The sequence below is a fragment of the Lathyrus oleraceus genome, chromosome 7 (assembly GCF_024323335.1).
Source record: "Lathyrus oleraceus cultivar Zhongwan6 chromosome 7, CAAS_Psat_ZW6_1.0, whole genome shotgun sequence".
Taxonomy (NCBI): Eukaryota; Viridiplantae; Streptophyta; class Magnoliopsida; order Fabales; family Fabaceae; genus Lathyrus; species Lathyrus oleraceus.
This window is the reverse complement of record NC_066585.1, coordinates 13477929-13483928: the sequence shown is the minus strand read 5'-3', so window position 1 is coordinate 13483928 and position 6000 is coordinate 13477929.

The window sequence follows — 6000 nt, the reverse complement described above, 5'->3', positions numbered from 1 at the left end:
AATAAGTTCAAATATGCATGAAATGAAGAGTTAAATAACTTCCCTTGATTGTATTTGACCATGGGCTGAGGTTGCTTCATGAGCAAGGCATTGTGGTGCACAGATGAATTAAGGTTTCTCTGAAGAACAAGACCTCAAACCCTTTGACTTGCTTTGATCAAAATGATGAATTGAGGTACTAGGGAGGCACATTTGATGGATGAGAGCTTTGGTAACCATTGCCATTTTTGCTTTCATCTCCTCTTGACCATGTCTTTGTACATAGGATCTCCTAGAAGCTTTGGATCTTGTGATTGCTCAAGCTACAAACAAAAGATGTTAGTGACATATTTTTGTGCTTTTTTGTTAGTAAACAAAATAAGAAAAGCAATGATATAGAATTCAAGCATGCTTGGTGATCTCAAACCACTCCCAAGAGATCCTACCCAAAGGAAAAAGGAACCAAGATGCTCAATGATCCTCGAGGCTATGCAATGCAATATTATGATGCTATGAGGGATCTTAGGGACAAAATTAGGGTCTTACAGAATGGTGAGTTGTTAACTTGTTAGGTCGTGACGTCGTATTCATATGCATTAATACTTGTGGATTGTTGGGTTGGTGCAGGTTAAATAACTTAATTTACTGCAGTTGGAACATCATGGATTAATGCCGCTATCCGCGTCGACGGTTGTAGCCACTGAAGGCAAGCAGGACACTCCTCCTACTATGGTTGCCGTCGCCGTTTGATTGTGTTTTGGATGGACCTTTGTAGCACGACTTCTAAGTTTCTACAGGTTCTGTTTGTTTGCAGTTTCCGTTTGCCGTTGCATGGTTACAACGAATTGCGTAGGTGGTTCGACAGTTGCTCCTCTCATGCTCTTCACAAATTCAACAGTGTCCTTCATGAAACTCACGCTTTCTTTGGCAACCATCTCTTCCAAAAGCTCTTCAGAAGTTACACATGCATCATCAGATGACTGCTTGTTCATCATTTGTTTAAGTATCTTCTGGAAAGAACTCTGGCATAGTAAAACCCTCATATCAGAATGGATAGAACTCCATCAACGGTAAAAATCATGTAGAAATGGTGCAAAATAGGTAGGGAATACAATTCCAGCATATTCCTTTAGGTATATTTCAGCGGAAAATCGAGTCTCTGGCTCTAACTGAATCATGTCCTGAATCATCTTACAGATTCCAATATCTGGTATTTTTTCAAGATGTTGACTTAGATCGTATTGCCCTCTGCGATACACAAGAAGTTGAGACAGTTCAAATAGTGGTTGGCCCTCAAGAAAAGTTCAACAATTACACACCGACAACAAATAAATCCATTGATGGCTTTAAGGGGGTATCGTGTGCCATCTGCATCTCCCCTCCATTTTCATAAAATCTCTCAAGTGTGAGATAACAAAGTCTTCTTCCACCCATGTCAAAGAAAAAAGAGAAATCAAATGGGTCATCATACGGAATGTAAGTGGATTTGAAAGATGCAAAATCAGCAAGGTAAAGCCAATTTGAGGATGTAATTGAAAAATGAATTGAATTAAAATGTAACGCATACTATTTGAATGAATGTTTAGAAATAAATTTGATTGAGATGGAAAATCTTGGTTAGTTGACTTTGGTCAACTGTTGACCAAAAAGTCAATAGTTGACCAAAACTCAACTCTGGTCAAAGTTGCATTTTTCTGTATAAAATCGAATTTTTGTTAGGATTTTGTAGTGTGAATGAATTTGAATGCGAATGTGTATGGTGAAAACGAAACTTGTATTCTCGGTAACATATTTTCAAAATGTTGTTTGAAATCAACTTATATTAAAGGCCCTGTAGATACCATAAAGCCTTTACCAATGGATCAATCTTGAATGAAGCATGAGAAGCTTGGATGCACCATGATCTTTCAAACCAATACCTGAGTCTTGAAAGATCCATATGAGGACTTAAACCATCAGTACTGTGAAACCATAATCCTCTAGTGAACCTAATGAATGACGTGATATAGATCATAATGACCAAACAACCCCTCCCATGAGCTAGGGTTTCACAATCCTCAAACCAATCCAACAGTTACAGGACTATCTGATCTGAGTCTTAAGCATACAACAAGCAATGAGGATCACAACCCCTATGAACCAACATGTTAGGGTTCTATGTGGACTAAACTCCAACATCCCAACTCCAAGGCTTCAAGCATCTATCAACTAGGGCTTTGATTAATCACCAATCCAAAAGTCTACCAAGCCAGGTATTTGAACACCAATTACCCCTGATTAGGGTTCCAAATCACACCCAAAACTCCTCAAACATCATCTCAAACCATGGGTCCACAGTCAGGGTTTAGAAGCCCAGTTCATGCACAAAGGCCAAGCAACAAGATCCCTCAAGACCAAGAATTAGGATTGCAACCCACACGATGAGCAATACCAAAATCTTCAATCCATACCTGCTTTGTTAACCAAAAACATTGAATCTATGACATTTGTTAATCAATGTTGATCATGAATGAATGATGAGTATGCATGAGTATATATGGGTCTCAAATCATGGGTTAGGTAAAAAAGCAAAAATGGAGGGCAAATTTTGGGGTATGACAAACGTTACTTCTAAAATTACCTTTTTAAAATTCAAGTGGGGGATTATTGGAACATTATATCAATATTTAAATATAGGAAGATGAATTTGAAAAAGTTCCTTAAGTCAAGTCCCACATTGTGTGTTAGTCGAAAAATTCCTTAGTCCTATATTACTTAGGTGAGATATATTTCCTTCCTCACTTTATTATATAAGGAAAATCCTTGTTTCATTCCAAAATACACCAAAAATTTATTTTGAGCTTTTTCTTCCTCACTCTCATAACTCTGCGTCTTTCGAATTGTCGAAGTGCTAGCTTCTCCCCCTTTCTTTCTACTCGTTGAATTTTCCGAGTATTTTTCTTGAATTCTCTTTAGAGAATTATGTTAACTTCTCCTCGTTTGAGTTGAGAAATTACAAGTATTAATTTTTGAATTTTCTTTGAAGAATTATTTGAATTTTTCCTAGTTTGAGAAATTATTATGACTAGTTATTATACTAGATACTATGAGTGATACTTATACCATATTCAAATGGTCTTTGTACAATTATAGGTGTATTTCTAGACCTATTATCTATCGTGCAAGTAGTAATCGTACAATATAGAACTAAACTGTTTTATCCTGGAGGCGGCGCAGTAGTTCGACTGCTTTGCATAACTTTGGGCAGTGCCGTGAAACGCTTGAAAGAGAGCAACCTAGTACGTGACTCGATCCGATAAATTCTTCTGTGGAAAATTTTCAAAATCGTGAAACAACAAAACTTGCAGAAAATAAACTGGTACGGAATACACATTTTTAGAAAAATCAAAGTACGGGTACGCGAGTAGAAATCCATATGTGTTACGATTTTTCTCAGTAGAAGATGGAGAACTTGGTTGTACAAGGAGTTTCAATGCAATGGATTGAAATTTAGGGATTGAAGATCCATAAGTTATCCATCATTCCTTTGGTTTCAGGATCCACCGGTCTTGCAATGAGTCAAATAGGCCAAACTCTATATTAGCACTTGAAAAGCCCATTAACAAAAGCCTAAAATTATACCAATAGAAGAAAACAAATTGAATTCACGTACCCAATATGTACCTAATATGTACTCGTTGGAGTACCGATTTAAAAAAATAAAAAATAAAATAAGTACGATGTCGGTACGTACCGTACGCGTACCGGTACCCGGTTCGTACCCGGTACCGGTACTTTACCTAAAATGGAGTATCCGTGCTTCACAGATGCCAATGAAGACAAATGAATAAGCTACCTTACATTTAAGGATTCACAATAGTAGAGGATGAAGTCATACGAGATCAACTGAAATACAATGGAATATAAAGTATTCGGTTACCAGAATGAAATCATATATAACGGGGTCATAAAAGAAGTTGAGTCTACAAATAGGTGAAGATTAAGTGCTAGAAATCAGAAAAGTTAAAAACCCATTAGAAGTGTCAGAGTAGTGTAGTGTCAATCTAAATATTTCTCGTGTAAAGATAGGGAATCAAGTCGTAGACTAAGAATCTTCAGTCGTTAACCTAACTCAAACCAAGTAAGTCTTGAATAGTTAACTGATTTTATTGAATCCCTCTTCATCAAATAATAAATTAAAGGGTCAAACAACTGACCATTTAACCGGAAAAGAGGCGAGTTTGCTTCAAAGATGTAAATGTTTATTCCATGCACCGCGGGCAGGAGTGGGCTAGTGCGATAAGCATTTCCCGTGCAACGGATAGACAAGGAGATTCATTTATCCAATAGAGACTGGGCCAAAGACCACTTCGAGGACATACGATAACAATGATGAAGTATGCCATTCACCATTATTATCTTTGTACTATTAAATGTGGAATACTATGTTTTAAACCTCTTTGGGAACTTACAGAAAACGTAGTATCTCATCTCATCCCACTCTGTTGATTATTTTTCATCTGTAAGATTTTTCTTCCATGTCCATTGGAGTAGGATCACTACTGAGTCTAGATTTAGGATTTTATGATATGATTCTAGTTTCAGAAGTATCCGGTTGTAAATTATATCAAGTTTTCTTTTAAACAAATTGTATTAATTGACAAGTCTCTTTAAACTGTAAAATTATTCAAAAAAAGGTTTTAGTGTTACTATTTTAATAAATTTATCCGCATTAAGGAAAGTATCATATTTTCTTTCTTCTAGAAATTTGGTGTTACACTTTCAGTATATGACTGATATTTATGAATATCTCTACTTTTGAAAAGACATACATGTTAATGCAGAAAATCAAAACATGCATAATATTTCTTATTATCATTATTTTTAGATCTGGGACGCTCATACGCGTATGGCCTCCTCCCATACGCGTATGGCTTCATTTCCCACTTACTCATATGCGTATGGCCCAGGGTAGAGTGTATGGCCCAACTGGAGCCATACGCGTAAGGCTTCTGCTGCGCAGGGGGGGTTTGACTTGGCTGGTCTCATACGCGTATGGGCCTTCCAATACGCGTATGAGCAGATACGTGTTTTCATCCCCTCCTGCTGGTACGTGTATGCTGGGGGTAAGGCTGAGTGGCCATACGCGTATGGGCAGGAAACTTGCTTTTTCTTCATTTTTTCTCCTGCTCATACGTTTTCATCCGATTTCTTCTCTGATCCAGCTCTTCTTGATCTTTTGGCCCTATAAACATATCAAACACTACCTCAAGCATAGAAAATAACTCAGAATTATTGAAATACTAGCAAATCAAACTTTTGTAAAAATCTACAGAAATAACTTAAACAACTGCCCAAACTCACAGTAATTCACATGCTTTTGGAATTCAAATGACATCAAAACTAACATAAATGGTGACTGATCATTCACTATACTTCACTAATATTCCATTCAATTTCAAACCATTGCTCAAATCCTTTCAAAATAATTTTCACTTCATCAATTCAAAACCATTTCACAAATCAATTCAAACACTCGATCCAACGTCAAACACTTTTCTCTACTTAATTAAATGCTTTCATAACAAATTTCAAACGCTTGATCCAACATCAAGATGTTTCTACATAAAAAATTCTTTTTCTTAATAAAATCAAAAGACAAAGTGACTATTGGTGCACACCTTTTGAATACCTTGATCTTTTTCCTTAAGATCTCTAATTAAACAAAGATAACAACTAACAATTGTAAGCTCATACTTTTGAATATCTTGGGTAAATGAGCGCCAGCAGGAGCACACCCATGTTCAAATGTTTACTAAAAGTCTGCAAAGATTAATTTTCATAAACTTGGATAACAAGTGAAAATTGGAAGCACATCCTTTTGAATATCTTGGGTAAAAAAGCGCTAGGAGCACATATATGCTCAAATGTTTACTAAAATTCCATATAAAATCAACTCAACTAGTCAACCTTATTTTTTTCGCTTGTGTGCGACCTTGAAAACCTTTTTTCATAAACGAGTATGCTTTGTCCATTTCGATG